A 26,141-nucleotide genomic window follows, 5' to 3' on the forward strand; every position below is an offset into this window, starting at 1 on the left:
GTTAACCAGGACAAGAGGAAAGGCCACAGGGAGGGTGGACGGCCTGGGGAAGGAAGGTCTGGAAATGCTGGGTGAAGCCAGTGAGGGGCCTTGCTGAGCTCTTAAGCTGGGGAGAAAGAGGCTGAGGCAGCTGGTCTGGAGAGCTGCGTTCTGCCCCTTGTTGTCATTCTGTCCTCCCACACCCCACAGTGCTACAGCTGGGCTTCCACAGCCAGGCCTTCTGGAAAGATCCACAAACAGGCTGCAGGGCCCAGGGCCAAGGACATTACGTGGCGAATAAACTAAAGAAGGGAGGAACTAGCAGCATGGAGTTCTCGAACTGGGGTTGAGAAATCTCTTTTTCAAGATGCTTTCTCCTGTGTTCTCCCCCAGAAAGAGAATTCTACCAACACAGAATCCTTCTGCTATGTCTTGGAGGAGGATACACTTAAAAGACGGATGGTCTTCTCAGGAAGACAAGAGGAGAATGTTTCCTTTACTCTTCAGCCTAGAGATGTTCAGTGCCTGAGAGGGAGAGGCCCAGGCTGCCTCTCCCCAACAGCATTTTGGGGAAGGCTGATGACGCAGCCGTTTTTAGTTTCTGTAACTTGTTTTTGCTAGAATTGCCCTCAGCTCTCTGTGAGGTAATGGTGTGTCTGGTGGATTTCAGTGGTTGATTTTTCGACTTTCTCCGAGTACATTTTTAGTTGTCCAAAATCCCCTAGAAAACAATGACTTCTCTTCTGCATAATGGAGCTCTGAGCTGCGTCATCTCTGTGGGTTTTTCCTGCAGTGGGAGTTGGCTGCTGTCTGAGGAGGAGGGAGCTGAACTTTTGTGCAGTCATTGTTCCAGAGATCAGCTCGGGGAATGTGGGCAGCAGGAGGGGGCTGGGAAATGCAAATTCCTTGAGTCTTTAGAAAACAAGAAAGTTGTTTATTGGGGACTCCCGTGGCCTTTTATTTCTGACCTGCATTTCCAAAACTGTCTCTGGCAATGAAGGATTATCTAAATAGCACAAGGTTAGGTAAAATGCAACAAAAGAGGCCTGGGGGGATGCCAGGTATCGCTGAAGACTCACCCAGACTGGCCTCTGAACCATAGCCCCAGAAATGAAGGGCCTCAGAAACGTCTCTTGACTAAGCCTGACCGGCCTTTCTAAAAAGGGAAGGAGGTGGAGCAGATTCTGGCATTCTCTGGAAGTTTCGGGTCTGACGTGATTCGGGAGGATTAGGTGACAGAAGGTCTGGAGGCCTGATTCTAAATTTTTGCTACTTTAGACCTTTTCAGGGCTCCACCTCCTTGAAGCCACAGCCAGGAGGCCTAAAACCTTCCATGTTCCCTTCTCAACCCTGTTTACTGCATTTTATAGAGTTAGCGTCATCACTCCTTCCATCGAATCTCCTCATTTTACACATAAGAAAATCGCCAGTGAGAAGTTATTTGGGTTAGTGCCCAAGGTCACCCGCTGTTTGTCAGGGAAGTGATTGCCAGAAACCGGAACCAAGAGCCCCCTATTTTTAGCCTGGGCTTTTTTGAGGGTGGGGTGTGGGAACATGAGATGACCTACCAGCTGAAACGGATTAGCCCTCCTATACCTGTGCCCTGAGGCCCAAATGCAGACCAGGTTTCAGACTGAGGTAGAGGGGAATACATAGGATATTGAGAGCAGCTGCCTTAGGACGTTATGCAGTTAAAAGGAACATGGATTAGGAAAGGTGCCTTGAAGAAAATTTCGTTTTATGTTAAAGGGAGCCTTAGCTCAAAAGAATTGAGAGAAAGGCTCATAATCAAATGTATTATTTATCTTCTCACCAAAGAACATGGCAATTTTAGGCCATCTTGTTTAAATATATCTTCCAGAAAAAAAGAGACTCATTACATCAAGAAGAGGAGGGAATTAGAATATTTTGGAGACAGCTAGTCAGTTTTGCGAAGCAAAAGCCAAGAGAGATGAAGGCAGTAAACCTTTGGGCCAAAATAGTAAAAAGGGGATTAGTGTCCATAATCTCTAAAGTATTTTTTACTTACCAGTTTGGGAAAAAAAGGTAAGAAAAATCTCTCCCACACGAGAGATTCCTGAGTTCTGAGCTTCATTTAAATCTCTTTCCCCAAATTCAGGGAGAATTAGCCAAATACAACGCAGCCATTCTAACAGTATAAGGAAAATGCTACAATCTATGTGTAAGGGAACTGGAAATGACTAGTTAGCTACACTGACAATTATTTAAAGCACTTCAGGGCTCTTAACATTCACTTCGGCGGCTCCAGAATGGGAGAAAGGTCACAAATAAGAGGGGGTCCTAGGTCCCCTCCCCGCCCAACCCTGGAGAAAAGGGCAGTTGAGGAGGCCGACATAAGTACTGGGAGAGAGTGGGGGGACAAAGGGAGGCACCATGAGGTTGAAATTCGCAGATTCAAGAATAGGTTCTGGTACTAATTAGCTGTGTCTGATTTTAGGCAAATCACAAACTCCCCAGGCCCCCAAATCTCCATTTGTAAAATGAGGTGACCCAACTCAGGTTTTCCTCCTTCCAGCGCTAAAATTCTACTAAAACTTTTCCAGTCCCAGAGCAAACAACAAGACTACGTTTGAAGGGAGCCGTCTGCATCTCTGTAATATTCCACTCTTACAGGGAGAGGGAAAGAGTGATTAAACAAGAACAGCTTCACCAGGGCCACTTTAAAGTAGCTGCTCAGACTGGCCCTGCTTTATTGGGGGTGGAGGAGGTGGGAGGGTAGCATAGAAGACAGTACCCTAACTTGCTAGAGCCCCCCAGGCCTGCTCCTTTCACAACCACCGCCATTTATAGGAGCCAAAGGGGGTTTAAAAATACAGACTACGGGACTTTTTACAACTCCTATGTCATCATTCAGTTGCCATCCTAACCTGTACCTTGCCAATAAACTCCGTCTTCCCCTCTTGGAATTTACTGCCTAAACACAAGGTATTGCAGAGATTCTAGAATTAAAAACTCTGGAGGTGAGAGGCGGCGAGAGGGTGGGTGTCACCACCCTGTCCTGGGCTCTAGGCTTGAAACCACCATGTGCCCTGGAACGCTCCACGATCTCATCGCCACTCCAGTCTTTTCAAGGAAAACAACCCAGGCAGTTTCTGAGACCCCTTCCGCTTCGAGCATCCTAGACTAGTAAGATCTGGTGACATACAAACACTCAAGGGATGTTACAATAAACAGAACTAGATGACTACAGGGGAATGACGTGCGAATTTTTAATAAACGGATGACTTTGCGATAATAAGGAAGCAATGACAAAAGACGGGGGAGGGGAAGGAAAGGCCGACCCGGGCTGAGAAGAGAAGGAGGGCAGCAGCCCCTGCAAGGGAAGAGCAACCCAAACGTGGCGAAAGGTTGTAAGGGCGGTCAAACAGCCCCAACCGGCTCAGGGCCAGCTGCCACCCTCCCCCACGCCTTTCTCTAGGACAGGCACCGGCCCTGGGGGCGGGGCGCGCGTGCGCAGTGGAGCGCTGCGCCAACCGCCACCGCTCCCGGAGGCGGCAGGGACCGGCTGGAGCCGGTTAGAACCGGCGGAATCCGCCCGCGAGCCTACGACTCACAAAGGGAGCCGGCGGCTCACGACCAGCATATCCCTGCGCGAGGCGGGCGTGGAGTGGGGGTGGGGGTGCGGGTGCGGTGGCGTTAGTGTAGCGCCCCTCCCCCCACTTCCTCAAAGGCCTCAGGCCGCGCCGGCCCGGAAACACACCCCTCCCCCGCCCGGGTGGCCCGAGGGTCCTGGAGGCCCAGCGGCCCCGGCGGGGCGTGCCCAGGCCGCTCGGCCTCTCCTCAGCATTTTCTTTCCGCGGCTTCTTTAGTTGCGTGGAAGGCCGGTGTCCGGGAAGCCCCCCCCCATCCCCCAAGACTTTTAAAAGTCTCTAGAGTTAAACAGTAGATAACGCAAAATTTGTAAAACAGAAGAACCTAGAAAAGCAAACCCGCAATTAAAAGTTCACAAAAATTTGAGAACGTGTTCCCTCGCGGAGTGCCTGCCCAAGGTCGCCTTGTCTTTCCAGGTGAAATCACTGACTTTTGTTATTGATACTTTATAAACAGGACATGTAAACTTGGTTTTGACAACTTTAACGAAAGAGAAGCCTGGAAGTTTAGAAACGCTTCACGTTTGGAAAGAACAAGAAGTTAATCCCGGCTTGATTTAAAATGTCTAAGCAGGCAACCAAAAGTGTAGGGCTCTAGCTGACATTTAGTAAATACAGAATCGACAGCAAAAGCATGTAGCATGTCAAGTAACTAACAGGCCCACGCTGATGCCTCGATTTTAGTCAGCCTTTGAGATGGGTAGCCAGCTCTGTTTCAGAAGACAATAAACTGTGGGTCTTGAAACATTTTCGAGAAGTGGACTTATACATTTAGAATTCTTAAGCAGATAACCTGGACCGATCGGATTTCATGAATAAAAGGGCAAACAGGCCGCTTGCGGTATAAACCTCAGAACCACCTCGCAGGACTTGAGGCTGTTGGGGGAAAAACTGCAACGCTTTGCTTCTAAAATGGCTGCGGTCTGTACTTGTGAGGCTGCGGCTCGGTTACATAATGGAAAGGCAGGCCGTCAGCAAACCTAGTTTAACCTTCCTTCAAAAAGCACTAAGTTGTACCCACTGTACTCCAAGGAAACACGAGAAGTATTTTAAAAGTTGCTAAAACATTCCCAAGTAATGGCTCTGAGTTTTTGTAAGCTGGTCTATTTAAATGTGATATTCATTGTTTTTGCCCAAACTTTCAGCTCAAATCTACTTGTTAATAAGTTTTAAAAATCTGGGTACAGGACTTGCGATCAAGTTGCACAAACTTAAGAGTCTAGAAAGTCTCGTCAACCAGATTCTATTTTTACCCCTCCGGAGGAACTATTTTTGCTTCCCTCACAAAGGCGGCGGAAGGGTATTGAAATTTGGAGGCGTCAGCCGTCCTTCCTCTATAAATATGCCGCAGCGGGCGGGGTGGCAGGTATTGAGGCAGCGAGCGCAGAGGCTGCTGTGAGGGAGGAGGCGCTGCCTGAGGCGACCACAGATAAGTTTTTCTGCTAAGATAGATAGGATTAGTATAATTCTGTAGGAATTATAAATAGAATACTGAGATACTGCTTTGCATTAAATTCTTAGAGTAAGTTTGATAACTTAAGATTATTTTACAGGAAATATGAAGACTTAAAGAGTAGGTTGAGAAAGGAAGAAAAATAATTTTTAGAACATGGCGGAGGTTAGGAGCTGAAACTTCTTCATGGAGTGAAAAAAATAATTTTAAAAGGAATTGCTGAAAGAAATAGGACTGCACAGTACGGAATTTTCTTAAATGAAAGGCAGCCTTTTAGATTAACGTTAAAACGTAGGATGACATAAACAGAACCTAAACCTAACCGTCATTTAAAAAAGTCAAGTTGTAGAGGATTAAAATTCTTTAAAAGCCGTCTTTTAAGAAAATTAACTGAAGGTGATTTAAAAAACATGCCTTCAAATTCATGGCGCAATAAAAATTGCGACATTTGAAGCCTACTTGATTATAAGGGCTTTATTTGCTAAAGCCGACGGAAATAATAATTAGGGATGGTAGGATAAAGATTTTGAGAAAGAAGATTAGAAATTTGAAGTGGAAAACTCGGAAGACAGAAGTACAGGAAGGTGAAGAAAAGACTAGAGAAGATAGGAAAAGTAGAAGATAAAAATACGCCCGTTAGAAGACAGAAAAACTAATTTTAGCCCAGAAGGTAGAAGGCGGAAGAAAAAGTAGACAAAACTAGAAGAGAGAAAGAAGGTTGAACATACGGTCGAGTATTTCAGATAGAAAATGAAAAACAAGCTATTGGACATAAGCATACCAGATAGACGTCAAAAAAAAATTAGAAGATGCGAAAGTTCAAGGCCAAAAAGTTGGATAAAGTAAAGGAACAAAAACTAAGGAAAATAATTTTTTATAGTTAAAAGAATTATAAAAGCCCATCAACTTAATTCTGGTGGTGCAGAAGTTAGATTGGAGAAGATGAGGGTTTTTAAACTGCTGTAGGTCAGGACCAACTTAGAAGACTATCCCAAAACTAGAAGGGAAGTCAGTTTAAAATCACAGCAAAAAGCTACTAAAAGGACTGAAGTAATTTAAAAACTAAGAATGTTTTTGGAAGAGTTAAACATTTGAAAGGCTGTAAATACAGTAGCTTAGTTTCCTTTGGAAAATTTAAAGGACTTTGTAACTGAAGGAAATCCAAGAGCAAGAATAACCGTCAAGTTAACATTTTTGCATTGGACTTTGCGCTAAGATGAAATTTTAAATTCTGAGGACTAGGCGCTAATTAACAGCTGACCCAGGTGCTACACAGAAGTGGATTCAGTGAATCTAGGAAGACAGGAGCCGCAGACAGGATTCCAGGAGCCAGTGTTTGGTGAAACTAGGACTGAGGAGCAAGCGGCAGTTCGTGAATATAGGAAAGAGGAGCCCGGGAGCCAGTGCGATTTGGTGAAGGAAGCTAGGAAGAAGGAAGGAGCCCTAACGATTTGGAGGTGAAGCTAGGAGAGGATCCCAGGAAGGAGGAGGCCAGTGCGATGTGGTGATGAAGCTAGCGTGCGGCTTGGCTTGGCAACCACGCGGAGGAGGCGAGCAGGCGGTGTGGAGGATAGATAGAGGATCCTAGAGCGGCAGCCCAGTGTGCCAGGCCCGCAGGGAGAGCCAGTGGTGTGGTAAAAAAATCCGTGAGGTCGGCCATATCGTGGGTTGTTTTTTTCTCTTTAATTTTTTTTTTCTGGTAATTGAGTATGGTAATATCTTTGAATTTCCTAATGGTAATGGGGGAGTTGTGTACTTAAGCATAAAGGGTTTTATGGGGATGTAGGCCGATTTTCGGGTGTCGTAGGTTTCTCTTTTGCAGGCCTATTTTCTCATGCATCTTTTCTGGAGCTTTTGAGGGCAGACTTCCAAGGCCCGGAGGAATGGTAGATGGCAAGTGTTTTTGTTTTTAACCAATATGAGGGAAAACAAATGGATTTGATAGAACGACTTTGAGAGGATTTCAGCAAGTTGTGTAAGCAGGTTTTATATTTAGCTTGGGGTAATGAAGCATTTCAATTTCGTGAATAGAGGACCTATTTTTCTTTCCTCACCCTGTATTCTAAAAGTTTTCTGAATATGTAGCTTGGGTGTGTAATTGTGGGGGGAAAGTTTTGGGGGGGCAAAATATGTTTTGAGTTTTTTTCCCTTTAGGTCTGTCTAGAATTCCAAAGGCAAATGACTCAAGGTAACAGGAAAAAAGAAAATCCAGTATCAGGATTATCAGAACACCACAGGTTTACAGTTTGTAGAAACGAGAGCACAAGCAGCTCTCATTTGAGGTCTGTGGCGGAGCTATCCATTGGAGAAATGGCTGGTAGTTATTCTGTTTTTCCACCCCTTAATCAGATATTTTTTAAAGTACGTAACTGGTTATTTTTACTTGAAGTATTTTGGGGACGAGGGTGGGGGAGAAAATGTTTCTCTAAGATTTTCCACAGATGCTATAGTACTATTGACAAACTGAGTTAGAGAAGGATTGTACTGCTACGCTGTTTGGCACCAACGCCTTCAGGGATTGGAGCTGCTTTTTTCCTTGGAAGAGTATTCCCAGTGAAGCTGAAATGCACAGCACAGTGCAGCTTTGGTTCATACTCAGTCATCTCAGGAGAACTTCAGAAGAGCTTGACTAGGCCAAATGTTGAAGTTAAGTTTTCAAATAATGTAACTTTTAAGATAACTTATTAAAGGGGAGGGGCAGACTTTGGCAATTAGTTGGCAGTGGCCTATGGTTGGGATTGGGAGGGTTGGGTTTAGGTAATTGTTTAGTTTATGATTTCAGATAACTCAAACCAGAGAACTTAAATACTTAGGATGGAAAACTAAAGAACTCTCAACTTCCAAGGTGGCAAGTAACTCCCAATTTTCTAGTTTCTGTTTTTCCCCAGTTTTTGAATTTGACAGCTGGGGAAGTTCATGAAGATTGGATTTAAAGTGTAGGGCTTGGGGAAGGAAAATGGTGGACTGGGGGTTGGTCTAGCCCACTGGGCTGCCTTAGATTAAAAACTTGGGAATTTTTTAAATGCTTAAGTTGTTTGCATATGGTAGTGTGTGGTTCTCTTTTGGAATTTTTTTCAGGTGGTTTAATAAAACTTAATACTACTATAGGAGCTTCAGAGCAAAGGAAGTGGCTTAATGATCCTGAAGGGATTTCTTCTGATGGTAGCTTTTATATTATCAAGTAAGATTCTATTTTCAGTTGTATGTAAGCAAGCATATTTTTTTTAGTGTAGGAAAACCTTGTGTGTGTGACTGCAAAACAGGATGTTAAGGTATGATTCAAAATTATTGTAAACTGTCTCAAATTTGCATCTAAGTATTTGTAAATTATAACTGATAAGAGGGTGGGCTTTTGTTGATGAGGGAGGGGAAACCCTTTTTTTTTTCCTGTAGACTTTTTTCAGATAACAACTTCTGAGTCATAACCAGCCTGGCAGTATGATGGCCTAGATCGAGAGGGGAACAGCTCCTTGGTGAATGATAAGTAAAGGCAGAAAAGATTATATATCATACCTACATGGGGGAAAAGGCATAACCCTGAGATCCTTAACTACTGATGAACAAACACATTGTCTGCATATGCCAAAAAAATTAAGCAAATGAAAGCTACCAATTTAAAGTTAATGGAATCTACCACTTTAAAGTTTGGCTTATCAAGCTGTATCCACAAAAATAATGAATTGATGAGAAATAATGAAATGATGAAATACAATGAAGATCAAATGTCCATCTCAATACTGCTTTTACAAAAGCAGAATAAAAAAGCGAAATGAAATGAAAATGATAATGCTACACATTAATCCTGGAATAAAAGAAGCTGAAATAATTGAAATGAGTGGGATCAAGTGGATTGAGGAGGAGGCTGTGCTGTTTGCCAATCTTTCGTTTGCCTCAGACAGGTTTCTCATTATCAGAAGAGTTGCTTCATTTCATCTGGGAGCAGAAAACAGCAGGCAGCTGTTAACAGATAAGTTTAACTTGTATCTGCAGTATTGCATGATAGGGATAAGTGCTTACCTTTGCTAAGAGCTGTGGAGGTCCTAGGTCCCTTACCTAAGGGATTCCGGGATTGTCAGGGATTTTCCTATCCAGCCTTTTAAAATTAGACAGGACTTAGTGTGCCTGTGGGCTTCCATGATGGGTTAGCACACTTCACTCAGAGGCTAGTAATTCCTTAAAGCCTCTTGAGATTAATAAAGGTAATGTGTGTAATACTAAGAACATTTGTTTAGCATTGAATCTCTGAAAAGCCTATTGAAGGGTAGCATAATGTGCTGTTAACCAGAATTCAGATTGTTAATCTTGCTAAAATTTAAATGTTATGATGTGTATTGTGCAGAAAACCGTTAAATTATTCAAAATAAAATACTTTGTAGAGAATGTATGCTTTTAGAAAGCTGTCTCCTTATTTAAATAAAATTGTTTGTCTGTAGTTAGTGTTGGGCAATCTTGGGGGGATTCTTCTCATCTTTCAGAAACTTTGAACACTCTTTAACGGACAAGATCAGGAGTTGAGCGGAAGAACGAATTTAACTTAAGGCAGGAAAAACAAATTTTATCCTTCGTAAAAGTGATGAGCATTTAATAATTCCAGGCACATGGCAATAGAGGCCCTCTAAATAAGGAATAAATACCTCTTAGACAGGTGGGAGATTATGATCAGGAAAACAGGTAACACCTACGCTGTTTTCAGAAAGTCAGGAGTCTAGTGGTTAAACTAGAGTAATGAGAGATCATACTGTCCACGTTTCCAGTTTGCATGTTAACTTTAAATGCTTACAGTCGTGTTATCTAGTGGTAGCTGATGTTTACACTATTGGCCTTTTATGTAGGCACTTGGTGTGGGGGAGGGCATGTGGGTTTTTTAAAGCATTTTCCTTTGCAGAGGCTTCATTTCATCCTTCATGAAGCTGTTCAGGATTTTGACTTGCATATAAGCACTTGGCTCTGCCTTCTGTTCTCCTAGTGAGTGTGAGACCTTGCAGTGAGTTTATCAGCATACTCAAGTAAATTTTTCCCCCCTGATTTTGGAGGGAAGGGAGGAGAGGGTGGGGCTTACTTGTTTTAGTTTTTTTTTGCAGACTACACAGAATGCAGTTGTCTTGATCTCAGGTCTGTCTGTTCTGTTGGCAAGTAATGCAGTACTGTTCTGATCCGCTGCTATTAGAATGCATTGTGAAACAACTGGAGTATGATTAAAAGTTGTGTTTTCCCCAATGCTTGGAATAGTGATTGTTGAAGGAAAATCCAGCTGAGTAATAAAAGGCTGAGTGTTGAGGAAATTTCCGCAGCTTTAAGCATTCGTGTTTGTGATTGAAGCAAAGTCCCTTTTGCTGTGCTTTTAGGTAAAATGCTTTTTTGTTCACTTCTGGTAAGGGGGTGGGAGGGCACTGAAGCCTTTAGTCTTTTCCAGATGCAACTTTAAAATCAGTGACAAGAAATAAATTTCAAACGAACAACAGTCTTCACGAAATTTAACTGGCAAGTGGAAATGTTTAACAACAGTTCAGTGGTCTTAGTGCATTGTCTTTGTGCCGGGTTTCTCTCTCCCCTCCCTTGGTCTTAATTCTTATATACAGGAACATTCAAAACAACAGACGTATGCGAAGGGCCAGAGAAGCCAGACCCAGTAAGGAAAAATAGCTTATTTACTTTTAATAAACAAACCAAACATTGCATTTTAAATGTGGGGATTGGGAACCACTAGTTCTTTCAGATGGTATTCTTCAGACTATAGAAGGAGCTTCCAGTTGAATTCACCAGTGGACAAAATGAGGACAACAGGTGAACAAGCTTTTTCTATATTTACATACCAAGTCAGATCTGTTATGGGTAATTCAGTACTAAATGACCTTCCAGCTTTACGCTGGTGTCAACAGCATGAGCAAGTTGTTTGTTGGCCTGGGGGTGGAGGGGTGAGGTGGGCGCTAAGCCTTTTTTTAAGATTTTTCAGGTAACCCTCACTAAAAGCACCGAAGGCTTAAAGTAGGACAACCACGGAGCCTTCCTGTGGCAAGAGAGACAGCAAAGCGCTATTATACCAAGGTCAATCAGAATGGTGTCGGCCTCTCAACCCCATCTTCTGTTAGGAAATGAGGACTTGCCTCAACGACACCCTTTGCAGACAATGCATTGAGGCTGTCTTTTTGGGGAGTGAAGCATCCAAACGAATGCTCGAGTACCTTGTATATACCCTGGGCTTGTCCTAACATACAACTCAGCTGTTTTTATAGCAGCTCTTAATAAAGCCCAAACCTCAAAAAGTGATGCTTGAAGGGGAGGGAAAGGGGGAAAGCGGGCAACCACTTTTCCCTAGCTTTTCCAGAAGCCTGTTAAAAAGCAAGGTCTCCCCACAAGTGACTTCTCTGCCACATCGCCACCCTCTGCCTTTGGCCTAGCGCAGACCCTTCACCCCTCACCTCGATGCTGCCGGTAGCTTGGATCCTTGTGGGCATGATCCATAATCGGTCTTAAGGTAATTGGTGTCAAGGTCTTCCGGTGGGTTGCACTACTAGAAATGACCATTAATTTGCCTGCAAATAGTTAATGATGTTAAGACCACAATTAAAAAGCTCTAAGATGTTTCAGATGTGTGGCATTATTATCCAGTGATTAAAAGAAACTTAAACCAGTAAGTGGAGAAATAACATTTAAGAACTGTCATGTTGGGTGGGAAGGTATAAACTGAAGTAGACAGGCACTTTAGCAGTTGAGAGGGGCTGTTGGGGGGGATTGCAAAAATTCTCTGCTAAGACTTTTTCAGGTGAACATAACAGACTTGGCCAAGCTAGCATCTTAGCTGAAGCAGATTCTCCAGTGCTCTTCAGTAGGGTTATTTATAAAGGTTTTTCTTTTCCTGAGAAAACAAAAGGTTTTGTTTTCTCAGGTTTTGCTTTTTGGCCTTTTCCTAGCTTTAAAAAAAAAAAGCAAAAGATGCTGGTGGTTGGCACTCCTGGTTTCCAGGACGGGGTTCAAATCCCTGTGGCATCTTTGCTTGACTTTGACCTCTGCTCTCAGGACTCTTACGTTTTTCTTCTTTGGCTTCAGGTGCTAGGCTCTAGAGTTAGGGGAGGTGGAAGATAAAAGTAGCTTCAAACTATATCTTTTCATTTCATTTGTCAGAAGTCTGAACTGGTTTGTATTTGTATTTACATAGGAACCTAATATAATAACTGCATTGTCTTTAATTTTCAGGTATTCCTCATGTATCTAGTGTTTGGAGAAGTCTCACTATTGAAATGTTTAATTACATATTAATAAAAATTAAAAAGCTTTTCATTGGTGTGATTCATTTGTGTATAAATCAAACTGGTCCGGGTGGGTGTTTTCGTGGGTGTTCTACCTTGTTTCTGTTTAACTTGTCTAATGAAATACTGTCATGCAGTCTAATCTCCCAAGTAGAGCAGGGACCTGGAGGGGGGAAGCGGTGCACCGGGTGAGCTGAAGGACCCAGCAACATCCCTACAGGAAAAAATGGACACTTCCTTTAAAGCAGCCTACTTTCTGCTGTTCAGCAGTTGGCTGTGAGCTGGGCTGGGATGAAGAAAAACAGCTGGGGGACATGGGGAGGAGCGGTATTACCATTTCTTCTATGAAAGTACTTAAAGCTGGTTAAAAAGCTCTCTGCTGTTCCCTCTGATGTCTTAAGTGACTCAGTTTTTTAATCAGTTGTCATTTCCCAAGCTACAAGCTGGTCACGTCACTTGTCCTGTGGAATGGCCTGTAAACCTGCAGATCATCCCTCTCACTTGCAACTGGAAAACCCTCACGGTCCCACCCATCTTCTAAACCCCTGAGAGGTCCTTGCCTCCTCCCTGTATTCCCTGAACGAGTAGGAGCGTCTCCTTCCAGTAAACCTGGCCAGTGAAACCTAAGTGTGGGACACAGTTCTGAAGAAGATGCTGCACCTAGCACCGGTCTCCCAGCCTGGCTACACCCTCAGCCCAGTGGAGGGGAGGGGCCTCAGCAAACAGCTTTGTCCTACATAACTCATGTTAAGTTGCTCATGTGTTGCAAATGGGGAAGCAAGCTCTGATTGGGTCACTGGCAAGGCAGCAGGGCTGGAATTTGAACCCTGGTCCCCAACACTTGAATTCTCTTGCTTTTACTTCAGTGCATGAATGTACGTTAACTGTCCAACTACATAGAAAATAAACAAGGACCTACTGTATAGCACAGGGAACTATATTCAATATCTTGTAATAACCTATAATAGAAAAGAATCTGAAAAAATATATGTATGTAATTATATGTATATTCACTTTGCTGTTCACCTGAAACCCAACGTTGTAAATCAACTATACTTCAATTAAAATAATAAAATCAACTGTCCAGACAGGTCAGCAGCAGACCAGCCCCCAACACAATGGTCCCTGGGCTTAAGTGCCTATTCTGAACTGATGCCCAGTTTCAGCATCTTTTGGAGAAGTCTCTGTTCTTGCAGAGCTGGGAGACTCCCAGGAAGCGCAAGGACTTCACTGGAGAGCAAAGGAGTAAGAGAGGAGAGGCTGGGAATTCACCAGGGGCTACATGTTTCCTGGCGCTGAGCAGGCTCAAAACTGGCCAGGATTGGAAAATGTCAAGGCCAGGGTCAGCGACAGGAAGGGGCAAAGAAGGAGGCCAGAAGTCATTTCCTCCTTCTGAGCACAAAAAGAAGGAGGCCACCATAAAATTCCTCTGAAGGTTATGTCCAAGGCAGGGGCCTAGATCTTGATAATATAAACGAACCCCAGGAAAGTCCTTTATTTACTCCTCCAGCTGTACAACAGACTTTTTCACTCTGGGTTTTTTTTTTCTTTTTTTTTTGGATTTCATTATTCTGATAATTCCAGTACTGCAGTGGGTGACTAAAACAAACCTGAGTTAAGTGACAGCTCCACCATTTCCCAGCCTCTCCAAACTTGCCCTCAAGTCTCCCAGGCCCAGGGCTAGTTGGTTTGGATTTGGGAAGCAGATTTCTGACTTCAATAAGAGTGCAACTAGGAAAATGAGAAGACTTGGAGGGAGGGGCAGGGTATTGGGGAAAGTGAGAAGTAGGAGTGTCTAGCAGGGTTTTGTTTTGTTTTGTTTTGTTTTTGGCTACGTTCGGTCTTTATTGATGCGCACAGGCTTTTCTCTAGTTGTGGCGAGCCGGGGCTAGTCTTCGTTGTGGTGCGCGGGCTTCTCATTGCGGTGGCTTCCCTTGTTGCGGAGCACGGGCTCTAGGCATGCGGGCTTCCGTAGTTGTGGCTCGCGGGCTCTAGAGTGCAGGCTCAGTAGTTGTGGCGCACGGGCTTAGCTGCTCAGCGGCATGTGGGATCTTCCTGGACCAGGGATTGAATCCGTGTCCCCTGCATTGGCAAGCAGATTCTCAACCACTGCGCCACCAGGGAAGCCCTCTAGCAGGGTTGTTGATTCAGAAGCTCAGAAAATATAGGCGACATAGGTCAGATCCTGGCTCCTGGCTCTGACAAGTTGGCAAATGGGGTGTCACCTGCCCTTTCCAGGACTCTGTTTTTCCTCTGTTTAAATGGGGACGATGCCCTGTCTGCCTGCTGCAGTGAGCAGAGTAGCCACAGGAGATGCAAATGTATGGAACTGGACATGAGTGGGCTTTTGCCGCCATCTAGTGAACAAATGCAGTATTGCAAACCCTGTCCTTGTAATACTTCATAATACACTTGTTTGTTCAACAAACGTTTATTTTTATTGCTGAGTAGTATTCCATTGCATGGATATTATAATTTCAGTTACTTCCCATTTTTAGTAATTATGATGCATAGTTTTTAAGAAATTTCCAAGCTATTTCCCCAAGTGGTTGTACCGTTTTGCATTCCCACCAACAGTGATGAGAGTTCCAATTGCTCCATACTCACCATCATTTGGTATGATCATATCTTTTATTTTTTTAAATAAATTTATTTATTTTATTTGTTTTTATTTTTGGCTGTGTTGTGTGCGTTTGTTGCTGTGCACTGGCTTTCTCTAGTTGCGGGGAGCAGGGGTTACTCTTGGTTGCAGTGCACGGACTTCTCATTGCGGTGGCTTATCTTGTGGAGCACGGGCTCTAGGCACGTGGGCTTCCATTGTTGTGGCGTGCGGTCTCAGTAGTTGTGGCTCGCAGGCTCTAGAGCGCAGGCTCAGTAGTTGTGGCACATGGGCTTAGTTGCTCCACGGCATGTGGGATCTTCCCGGACCAAGGCTCGAACCCGTGTCCCCTGCATTGGCAGGCGGATTCTTAACCACTGCGCCACCAGGTGATCATATCTTTAAATTTTAGCTATTCTAGTGAATATGTAGTGGTGTCTCATTGTGATTTTAATTTGCATTTCTCTATGACCAGTAGTGCTGAGTATCTTTTCATGTGCTTACTTGCTATTTATATATCTTCTTAGGTGTAGTGTCTATTCAATTTTTTTTTGGCCAATGTTGTTATTGGGATGTTTATCCTTTTATTGTTGAATTGTAACAGATTTTTTTTTTTTTTTTTTTTTTTTGCGGTACGCGGGCCTCTCACTGCTGTGGCCTCTCCCGTTGCGGAGCACAGGCTCCGGACACGCAGACCCAGCGGCCATGGCTCACGGGCCCAGCCGCTCCACGGCATGTGGGATCTTCCCGGACTGGGGCACGAACCCGTGTCCCCTGCATCGGCAGGCGGACTCTCAACCACTGCGCCACCAGGGAAACCCAGAAGTTTTAAATCTTGAACAAACCACTGATGTGCACAATAACATGGAGCAATTTCAAAATAATTATGTTGTGAGAAAGAAACCAGTTTTTTTAAAGTACATACAGGGAATTCCCTGGCGGTCCAGTGGTTAGGACTCTGTGCTTTCACTGCTGAGGGTGCAGGTTCAATCCCTGGTCAGGGAACTATGATCCTGCAAGCTGCATGGTGCGGCCAAAAAACAAAAACAAAAAACTACACACTGTCTGGTTCCATTTATGCAAAATTGTCAAAAATAAAAACTAATCTAGGGCTTCCCTGGTGGTGCAGTGGTTGAGAGTCCGCCTGCCGAAGCAGGGGATATGGGTTCGTGCCCTGGTCCGGGATGATCCCACGTGCCGCGGAGCGGCTGGGCCCGTGAGCCATGGCCGCTGAGCCTGCGCGTCCGGAGCCTGTGCTCCGCAACGGGAGCGGCCACAGCAGTGAGAGGCCCACATACCACAAAAAAAAAAAACCAAAAAAACCTAATCTAAAATAACAGCCAATAACAGCTGACTAGGAGTTATAAAGGGGCACAAGGAAACCTTGGGGGTGATGATCATGTTCATTGCCTTGATTGTTGGTTTCATGGATGTACACATGTCAACACTCATCAAATTATATACTTCAATTACTTGCAGCTTATTGTACATCGAGAAATTGTAAAATAAAGAATATACACACACATGAACAAGCATCTCTTGCACACTTACTGTGTGCCAAACACTGAGAAGATGCTGGGGATACAAAGAGAAACAGTGGACTCTCCTCAGCAGCTCAAGTCTTGAAGCAGAGCCCTACATTCACCTCCCCAAGGCTATGGCGACAGGGTGTCTTCCAGGCCCTTCTCTGCTCCCTGCCCATCCGCCTTCACAGACTGCCTGTTAGGATTCCTGTGCACATTCTGGCTGTGCCCACCTCACTGGCCTCTATCCAGCCTCTGAAACCCACACCCACTTGACCAGCAGTCCCTTCCTTCCCCTACAGGAACCACCCACACCCCACACACAGCCCCTCCTGTCCCGTCTCTGGCCTTCCCTCATGCCTTTCCCCCTTGCTGGAATACTCTCTGCCCTCACTCATCTCAGAGGAAATCCCACTCCTTCAAGGTTCAGCTCAGAAGCTCCCTCAGCCCTTGCCTGGGCCGTCGTGCCTTGAGCCCCCTCCTGCGTGTTCCCCAGCCTCCTGGAACCTGTGTTCTGGTTTCCGTCCAAGCCCTGCCTGGGCACTGACCCAGGGTCATGCTCTGGTTCACTCCGCTAAAACAGGAGGACCACACCCTCCTGAACAGACATGTGTGTGCACAGCCCTGGTCACAGACCCTGGTGTTGCTACACACTTGCCAACTTTTCACCAGAGCCACTCTTACAAATGTATACCGCTTTTTAGACAGTGATTCCTTTTTTTTTTTTTTTTTGCGGTACGTGGACCTCTCACTGCTGTGGCCTCTCCCGTTGAGGAGCACAGGCTCCGGACACGCAGGCTCAGCGGCCATGGCACACGGCCCAGCCGCTCCGCAGCATGCGGGATCTTCCCGGACCGGAGCACGAACCCGTGTCCCCTGCATCGGCAGGCAGACTCTCAACCACTGCACCACCAGGGAAGCCCAGTGATTCCTTTTTCAGTACAATTTCTCCCCTTCCCACACCCCTTTTCTTAGTTCCCCGACAAGGGATCGAACCTGCGCCCCCAGCAGTGGAAGCGCGGAGTACTAACCACTGGACTGCCAGGGAATTCCCCTCCCCTTTCTTTTTTATTTTATTTTAAAGTTTTTATTTGTTTATTTATTTTTGGCTGCATTGCTGCACGCAGGCTTTCTCTGGTTGCGGCGAGCAGGGGCTACTTTTCACTGCAGTGCGCAGGCTTCTCATTGCGGTGGCTTCTCTTGTTGAGGAGCAAGGGCTCTAGGCACACGGGCTTCAGTAGTTGTGGCACATGGGCTCAGTAGTTATGGCACACAGGCTTAGTTGCTCCGTGGCATGTGGGATCTTCCCGGACCAAGGCTCGAACCCATGTCCCCTGCATTGGCAGGTGGATTCTTAACCACTGCGCCACCAGGGAAGTCCCATCTTTTTTATTTTAATAACCTTTTTATTTTATAATGTTTTTAGACTTACAGAAAAGTTGCAAAAATGATACAGCAAGTTATAACGACTATTATTTTTTAACTGAGAAATGCACCAAATGAACTCACTATTACATGTGATACTTCAACTTTACGGTTTCAGGCAAAGAAACTCATCACTGAACTCCATACAACAGTTTGGAACAATCTGGAACAAATGGAATCATGGACCAGATTTAGTAGAACCCAAAGTGTTTTACTTTGGATGGCAGTCCTGCCAAGCCCGAGAGTGGGCAGAGTGGAAACAGAACAGGTGGCCCTGGCCTCGCAGGCCAAGGTGGGGGGCATCTGCCTTCACGTGAGTGAAGTGGGAGCTGTCGGAGGGTCTTGAGCAGTGGAGTCCGGTGACCTGCCTTACGTTCTGTAAAGATCCCTCTGGTGGATGGAGGACAGGGGGGTGCAGGGGAGACCAGTGAGGCAGCTGCTACAGGGGTGCAGCAAGGGAGGCTGGTGGCCTGGCAGCTGGGGGAGGGGCAGCGGAGGTGGTTGTACCAGGTGATTGGAGCCCAGATCGCCTGCTGGTGGCCTTCGTGGGACAGGAGAGGAAGCGCTGGGGTGAGCCTGGCTTCTGGCCCAGAAGGGTGGAGTTGCATTTGCTGCCGGGTGAGCCGGAGCCGGTTTGTGGGGGACTGAGAGCTGTCGGAGGGTCCGTTGCCTATCTGGGCTGGGCTGAGGGGATGGTCCCCACTGTGGTGGGGCAATGCAGAGGGCATTTGAAACCCCAGACTCCATAAGATGACCTGGGGTGACTTGCCCTGGCCACACCAGCTGCCCGGCCTTAGACCTCAGCTTCCAAACCCTCCCCGGAAGCCACCCCCGTCCCTAGCCCACCTCAGCACCTGTGTCCAGGGATGGGAGCCCCAGAGGCACCACCGGGATTCAGCATCACAGACCTGCAACAGTGACACTGCCAATACCCAGCAAATGGTGTGGCCTCCCTTCCTTTTCCCACCGGGGAGGGAAGCCCATACCCAGCCCTCCTGGCAGCCCAGGTGCCCCCAGAAGGTGGAGTCAAAAGGGAGAGAAGTGAGGTGGTCCTGGCCTCCCCTGAGCCCTGGCCCCTCCCAGCTCCTGCCTGGAGCCTGGAACAATAGCAGAGGGGGTGTAGGGCAGTGGGGGGCCAACAAGCCTGGGAAGGAAGATGTGAGGACGTGGAGCAGGGGGGTAAGGGGGGGCGTGCTCTCACCCCCGCCTGACCTGGGCCACTCGCCCCAGAGAAGTGACGTTGGGGGAGGGAGAGGGGTGGTGGTGGAAGTCGACCGGTTCCCAGGCCAGCCCACCTCAGAGCTGAAATGTTGTCCCTGGGAACCAGACGTTCCTGGGCCCAGGCAACTGACAGACAAACAGGTGGCTCGAGCTGCATCCATTTCTGCCCAGGTGGAGCCAGGCCACTGGGAGACAATGCTGTCCCTTCATCCCTCTGCCTGACAAGACTGTCCCATCCTGCCTCCGCTCGCTCACTCGTAACACTCATCCACATGCTCCCAGCAGTCACCGGGCTGAGATTTGAATCCAGGCAGCCTGGCACACACACAACTCACATTCTCAACATACACTCGCCAGCCAGCTGTGCCTGGGTCCAGTGACAGAGAAACATGGGCCCTGTACTCAGGGAGCCCGCGCCATCAGCCCTGACATGCTCATGAATGCTGGGTGCATTGGCCATTACGGTCAGACCAAGGGCCTCCGGGGCTGGGAGGAGGGTGGGCTTCCTGGAGGAGGAGGCATCTGAGTCGGACCTTGACAAAATGTTGGGACTCACTCATGCGAGGACAGGAGGAAAGTCACCCCAAGGGAGGGAAACAGCGTGAGCCAAGGCAGGAGGCTGGAAGGCTGTTTGTCCGTGGGGTTACATCCTCAATTCCAGGAGGTGTCTCTCCCCAGCCTACTCCTGAGCTTTGGGGACAAACCCCCGGCTCCCCACCCCACTCTTTTCCCCAGCCTCCCCCACTTTCACTTTCTCTTGATTCCTTTTGCCTCTCCTTCCAAGGCTTTGAAACTGTCACATGATTTCTAATCGTGTCACCCTTACATTTGTAACCAGGACACTGATTATTCACACTGGCCCACTTGTGCCCCAGGTTCTCAGCTCACCCTTGCTTTCTTGAATCCTGTTCCTTCCTTCTGGGTTCAAGGTCCTTCTTCCTAAGGTACTTCTGGAAATTCTCTCAGCAAGGATTTCTGAGTGGTAAATACTCAGAGCCTTTGTTTGAAATATCTTTATTTCACTCTCTGCTTTCAAGGATAGTTGGGCTGGGTACGGCATTTTCAGTAGCCCTCACTTTCCCTCAGCACCTGAAGATGTCGTCTGGATTCAGTTGTTGCTTTTCAGAAGTTGCCTTCTGCCCCACATTCTGCCCCTGGACCCCAAGCCCTCACAAGCTGCTCCTGCTTCCTCTGAACCATTTGAGGACCCTCCAGATGGGAACCTCCCAAGGATGAAATTCTTGGCACCCTACATTCCCCCAGCTTCTGGGGCAGCCAGTCCTTACAGCTGCCCTCCGTCACCCACCACACAAACATACCCTGCCTCTCTGCTCCATGTGGTCCTGCAGCCTCCTTCCTCCTGCGTGGCTCTCCCCTCTCCTGCTCCCTGCCCCAGGTCCCTTTCCTCTTCCTGACCCTCTACCTCCTGCATAGCTTCTGCACCATCCATGCCTCTCACCGCCTACCACCTCTGCCCTGGCCCAGCTCCCCCAACTGTGCATCCACAACCCCTCCGGAATGTTCTCTACGTGATGCCTTTACTCTTTCCAGTCCTTTCCCAGGCTGTGGCCTGACAGATGTTTCTAATGTACAGATCTGATTGTGCCACTCCCCTTGATGGTCCTGTTTTCTCCCATGGAGGTAGTCAAACTCCATGACCTGACTGAGAAGCCTTACATGATCTGCCTGTGCCCACTTCCTGGCTCCATCTTTCCCATCTCAAACTAAGGGCTCCTTCCAAGTCCCCCACAGGAATCACTTGGGAAAGATTTTTATCTGTAGAGAAACGTCATCAGATAAACCAAAAGCAGAGACATTGGCACTTTGTCACACATCACAGTCTGCTGTGGGTAAATGTAAAACTCCTTTAGGCTGGGTGAAACGTTGAACAGTGTGTGCTTTGTGAAGATTCTGTTGTATTTTGGCTTTCTTCTTCAAACCAGGAGAGATGTTTTTTGAAAAACGCATCTCCACTATATGTTTACATACAATAAAATTCCTACCTTTTTTTTTTGGCCGCACTGCATGGTTTGCAGGATCTTAGTTCCCCAGCCAGGGATGGGACACAAGCCCCTGCAGTAAAAGTGCAGAGTCCTAACCCCTGGACCACCAGGGAATTCCGTAAAATTCCTATCTTTTAAGTGTACAGGTTGATGAGCTCTGACAAATGTACCTGTGTAACCATCACTGTAGTCAAGGTATTTCAGAACTCTTAATTCTATTCCATTTCCCATTACATTCCATGTATGTTTATTCTTATGACTGTACCACACTGTCTTGATTACTATTGCTTTGGAGTAAGTTTATTTATTTATTTATTTATTTATTTTGGCTGTATTGGGTCTTCATTGCGGTGCATGGGCTTCTCATTGCGGTGGCTTCTCTTGTTGCGGAGCACGGGCTCTAGGCACATGGGCTTCAGTAGTTGTGGCGCACGGGTTTAGTTGCTCCGCGGCATGTGGGATCTTCCTGGCCCAGGGCTTGAACCCCTGTCCTCTGCATTGGCAGGCGAATTCTTAAACACTGCACCACTAGGGAAGCCCCTGGAGTAAGTTTTAAAATCAGAAAAGAGGGCTTCCTTGGTGGCGCAGTGGTTAAGAATCCGCCTGCCAATGCAGGGGACACGGGTTCGAGCTCTGGTCCGGAAAGATCCCACATGCCGCGGAGCGACTAAGCCCGTGCACCATAACTACTGAGCCTGCGCTCTAGAGCCCGTGAGCCACAACTACTAAAGCCTGCACATGTAGAGCCCATGCTCCGCAACAAGAGAAGCCACCGCAGTGAGAAGCCCACACACTGCAACAAAGAGTAGCCCCCGCCTGCCGCAACTAGCGAAAGCCCCGCTCGCCACACTAGAGAAATCCCGGGCACAGCAACAAAGACCCAACACAGCCAAAAATAAATAAAAATAAAATAAATAAATTTATTTTTAAAAAATCGGAAAAGTGTGAGTCCTCCAATTTTGTTCTTTTTCAAGATCGTTTTGGCTACTATGAATCCCTTGCAATTCCATGTGAATTTTAAAATCAGCTTGTTAATTTCTACAAAGAAGCCAGCTGGAATTCTGATAGGGATTGTGTTCAATCTGTACATCAATCTGGGGAGTGCTGCCATCTTAATAATATTAAGTTTTTGACCCATGAATGTGAGATGCTTTCCCACTGACTTAGATCTACGTTAGTGTTTCAACCATGTTTTTGTAATTTTCAGAGTATAAATTTTGCACTTCTTTAGTCAAATTTATTCCCAAATATTTTATTCTTTTGATGCTATTGTAAATGGAATTGTTTTCTTAATTTCATTGCTAATGTATAGGACTTTTTAATATTGATCTTGTATCCTGCAACCTTGCTGAACTCCTTTATTAATTTTAATAGCTTTTTCATGAACTCCTTTGGATTTTCTGTATAAAATATCATGTCATCTGCAAATAGAGATCTTTTTTTTTTAATTTTTACTGGAGCATGGTTGATTTACAATGTTGTGTTAGTTTCAGGTGTACAGTAAAGAGAATCAGTTATAATATACATACATCCACTCTTTTTTAGATTCTTTTCCCATACAGGCCATTATAGAGTATTGAGTAGAGTTCCCTGTGCTATATAGTAGGTCCTTATTAGTTATATATCTTGTATATAGTAGTGTGTATATGTCAATCCCAATCTTCCGATTTATCTCTACCCCCCTTACCCCCGGTAACCATAAGTTTGCTTTCTACCTCTGTAAGTTTATTTCTGTTTTGTAGATAAGTTCATTTGTACCTTTTTTTTAGATTCCACATGTAAACACTATCATATGATATTTGTCTTTCTCTGTCTGACTTACTTCACTCAGTATGACAATCTCTAGGTCCACCCATGTTGCTGCAAATGGCATTATTCTGTTCTTATTTTATGGCTGAGTAATATTCCATTGCATATATGTACCACAACGTCTTTATCCACTCTTCTGTTGATGGACATTTAGGTTGCTTCCATGTCAAACAGAGGCAGTTTTAATTCTTCCTTTCCAGCCTAGATGCTTTTTGTTTCTTCTTGTCTAACTGCCCTAGCTAGAACCTCCAGCATAATGTTGAATGGAGGTGGTAAGGTGGATATCCTTGTCTTATTCTTGACATTAGGAGAAAAACATCCAGTCTTTCACCATTAAGTATGATGTTAGCTGTGGGTTTTTCATAGCTGCCCTATCAGGTTAAGGGCGTTCCATTCTTTTTTTTTTTTTTTTTTTTTAAGATTTTTTGATGTGGACCATTTTTTTTTTCTAAATTTACTTTTTAAAAATTTTCATACTTTTTAATGGCTGAGTATTTATTCCATTATATATATGAATAATAATTATATATAATTTATTCCATTATATACATAATGGATCTTTTTTTAAAAAATAAATTTATTTATTTATTTTCGGCTGGGTTGGGTCTTTGTTGCTGCGTGTGGGCTTTCTCTACTTGCGGTGAGCCGGGGCAACTCTTCGTGTGGTATGCATGCTTCTCACTGCGGTGGCTTCTCTTGTTGCAGAGCACAGGCTCTAGGCGCGCGGGCTTCAGTAGTTGTGGTGCACAGGCTCAGTAGTTGTGGCTCAAAGGCTCTAGAGCACAGGCTCCGTAGTTGTGGCGCATGGGCTTAGTTGCTCCACAGCATGTGGGACCTTCCCAGATCAGGGATCGAAACCATGCCCTCTGCACTGGCAGGCGGATTCTCTTTTTTTTTCTGGCAGGCGGATTCTTAACCACTGTGCCACCAGGGACGTCCTGATGTGGACCATTTTTAAAGTCTTTATTGAATTTGTTACAATACTGCTTCTGTTTTTATGTTTTGGTTTTTTGGCCCCGAGGTATGTGGGCTTTTACCCCCTGTGTTGGAAGGCAAAGTCTTAACCACTGGACCACCAGGGAAGTCCCAAGGAAGTTCCATTCTATTCCTAGTTTGTTGAGTATTTTTATCATGAAAGTGTGTTCGATTTTTATCAAATGCTTTTTCTGCATCTATTGAGAGGATCATTTTTTTTTGGTTTGTTTTTTTATTCCATTAATATGGTGCATTACATGAATTGATTATCAGATGTTAAACCAACTTTTCATTCTTAGGATAAATCCTACTTGATCATGGCATATAATTATATATATAATATATGTATATTTATTATATTATATATTATATATATATAACATATAATTATACATATAATATATGTTGCTGGATTTGGTTTACTGGTTTGGAGAGTTTTGCATCCATATTCATAAGAGATTTTGGTCTGTAGTTTTCTTGTGATGTTTTTTCCGGTTTGGGTATAGGGTAGTAGTGACTACAGAGAATGAGTTGGGAAGTGTTCCCTGTTCTATTTTTTGGAAGTGTTTGTAAAGAATTAACATTCTTTTTTAAATGTTTGGTAGAAGTCACCAGTGAAATCATCTGGGCCTGGACTTTTTTTTTTTTTTTTTGCGGTACGCGGGCCTCTCACTCTTGTGGGCTCTCCCGTTGCAGAGCACAGGCTCCGGATGCGTAGGCTCAGCGGCCGTGGCTCACGGGCCCAGCCGCTCCGCGGCATGTGGGATCTTCCCGGACCGGGGCACGAACCCGTGTCCCCTGCATCGGCAGGCGGACTCTCAACCACTGTGCCACCAGGGAAGCCCTGGACTTTTCTTTGCATGTAGTTTTTTGGGTTTTGTTTGTTTGTTTACTTTTTGGCCACACTGTGCAGCTTGTGGGATCTTAGTTCCCTGACCAGGGATCGAAGCCGCGTCCCCTGCATTGGAAGTATGGAGTCTTAACCACTGGACTACCAGGGAAGTCCCTGGTGTGTAGTTTTTTTGCTTCCTGTGTGGTGGTTTTTTTATTTATTTATTGATTGATTGATTGCTAATTCAATCTCAACTTGTTATAGATCTATTCACATTGTTTCTTTCTTCTTGAGTCAATTTTGGGAGTTTGTATATTTCTAGAAATTTGTCCATTTCATCTAAGTTATCTAGTTTATTGGCATACAATTACTTATAGTGTTCCTTTATAATCCTTTTAACTGCTATGAAGTCATTAGTAAAGTCCCTTCTTTCACTCTGATTCTAGTAATTTGAGTCTTCTCTCATTTTTTTTCTCAGTCAACCTAGCTAAAGGTTTGTCAAGTTTACTGATATTTCCAAAGAACTAGATTTTGGTTTCATTATTTTTTCTCTATTGTTTTTCTATTTCATTAATTTCCACACTTTAAAAAAATAATTGATTTTTTCCAGTTTTATTGAGAAATAGACTTAATTTTTTAAAGTTTCAGGTGTACAACATAATGATTCAATATTTCTATATATTGCAAAATGATCACCACAATAGTCCAGTTAACATCCATCACCATACATAGTTACAAAACATTATTTTCTTGTAATGAGCACTTTCAAGATCCACTCCCCTAGCTACTTTCAAATATGCAAGACAGTATTAGAAGCTGTAGTCACCATGCTGTACATTACATCCCCATGTCTTATTCATTTTATAACTGGAAATTTGTACCTTTCAACCCCCTTCTACCAATTTGCCCACCCCACCCAATTTCCATTCTTAACTTTATTATTTCCTTCCTTCCACTTGCTGCAGGCTTAGTTTTCTCTTCTTTTTCTAGTGTTTTAAGATAGAAGTTTAGGTTATTGATTTGAGATGTTTCTTCTTTTTTAATATAGGCATTTATAGCAATAAATTTCCCTCTAGGCACTGCTTTGGCTGCATCCCATAAGTTTTGGTATGTTTTGTCTTCTTTTTTTTTTTATTAATTTATTTTTTAGTTTTGGCTGTGTTGGGTCTTCGTTTCTGTGTGAGGGCTTTCTCTAGTTGTGGCAAGTGGGGGCCACTCTTCATCGCGGTGCACGGGTCTCTCACTATCGTGGCCTCTCTTGTTGCGGAGCACAGGCTCCAGACGCGCAGGCTCAGTAGTTGTGGCTCACGGGCCTAGTCGCTCTGCGGCATGTGGGATCTTCCCAGACCAGGGCTCGAACCCATGTCCCCTGCATTAGCAGGCAGATTCTCAACTACTGCACCACCAGGGAAGCCCTGTCTTCATTTTTATTCATCTCAAAATATTTTCTAGTTTCCCTTTTGA

At 45.1% G+C, this 26,141-nt stretch overlaps 1 long non-coding RNA gene across 1 annotated transcript; it reads left to right on the forward strand.

Annotated features, from left to right (window-relative positions):
• Positions 1-7,512: 7,512 nt before the first annotated feature.
• On the forward strand, positions 7,513-12,318 carry LOC132430067 (uncharacterized). The gene is made up of 2 exons (XR_009520433.2): positions 7,513-8,315; positions 8,437-12,318. It is a non-coding gene; the product is annotated as an uncharacterized lncRNA (long non-coding RNA).
• Positions 12,319-26,141: the final 13,823 nt, after the last annotated feature.

This window comes from Delphinus delphis, chromosome 8, assembly GCF_949987515.2.
Source record: "Delphinus delphis chromosome 8, mDelDel1.2, whole genome shotgun sequence".
Lineage (NCBI taxonomy): Eukaryota > Metazoa > Chordata > Mammalia > Artiodactyla > Delphinidae > Delphinus > Delphinus delphis.